The sequence below is a fragment of the Myotis brandtii genome, unplaced genomic scaffold (assembly GCF_000412655.1).
Source record: "Myotis brandtii unplaced genomic scaffold, ASM41265v1 scaffold550, whole genome shotgun sequence".
NCBI classification, from domain to species: domain Eukaryota; kingdom Metazoa; phylum Chordata; class Mammalia; order Chiroptera; family Vespertilionidae; genus Myotis; species Myotis brandtii.
Window position 1 is genome coordinate 2,635,854 of NW_005370043.1, and position 983 is coordinate 2,636,836.

Below are 983 nucleotides of genomic sequence, written 5' to 3' on the forward strand. Positions count from 1 at the left end.
CGGCGCCCGGGACCAGGCTGTCCCAGCACACGGACGTGTAGCCTCCCCTCCCCGGCGCACGGTCGGTCCCCACGGGTAGTGGCGGTGCTGACCAGGCGGTGGGAACCCGAGGCAGGGCAGCCTAACCTTTGTTGGCCCCCTTCGACGAAATGTTGAATTTCGTGCCAAAAAAAGAGCATTTGCGGGAAGTTTTAATTCATTACTTTATTTTGAAGAAAAGTGCTAGCGATGGACATTACTTTGAATAAAGCACTGTTGATGATTTTCTTGAAATTATCGTGTTTTCTTTGATTACAAAAGCCGCATTATTAGCCGGTTATGGTTATCCCGCATTATTAACACATTAAGCGCCCAGCCTGCTTTGTCTTCCGGACCGGAAGTATAGTGTAGTATAGTGTCAGTCAAGCGCGTAACATGTTAACCGGTATCCGCACTATTAACCGGTTAATGGTTAATCCGCATTATTTTTTTAATATGTTTTATTGATTTTTTACAGAGAGGAAGGGAGAGGGATAGAGAGTTAGAAACATCGATGAGAGAGAAACATCGATCAGCTGCCTCCTGGACACCCCCTACTGGGGATGTGCCCGCAACCCAGGTACATGCCCTTGACGGGAATCGAACCTGGGACCTTTGAATCCACAGGCCGACGCTCTATCCACTGAGCCAAACCAGTTAGGGCTAATCCACATCATTAACCGGTATCCGCACTATTAACTGGTTAACGGTTAATCTGCATTAATAACCGGTTAATAATGCGGATTAATCATTAACGGTTAATAATTCGGATTTTGTGATCAAAGAAAACACGATAATTTCAAGAGAAACATCAAAAGTGCTTTATTCAAAGTAATGTCCATCGCTAGCATTTTTCTTCAAAATAATGAGTTAAAACTTCCCGCAGGACGCCGTCTCTGCAGCAAAAGTTGAAAGAACCTGTTGCTCATCACAGTGGCGGTTGGGCAGAGCTCAGCCCCGCGCCC

General features: G+C 46.2%; 1 protein-coding gene across 1 annotated transcript in view; it reads left to right on the top strand.

The window, feature by feature from the left end:
* CALHM3 (calcium homeostasis modulator 3) overlaps positions 1–983 on the top strand; it is a 7,799-nt gene that overhangs the window by 6,423 nt on the left and 393 nt on the right. The gene's annotated exons all lie outside the window — the stretch shown is intronic.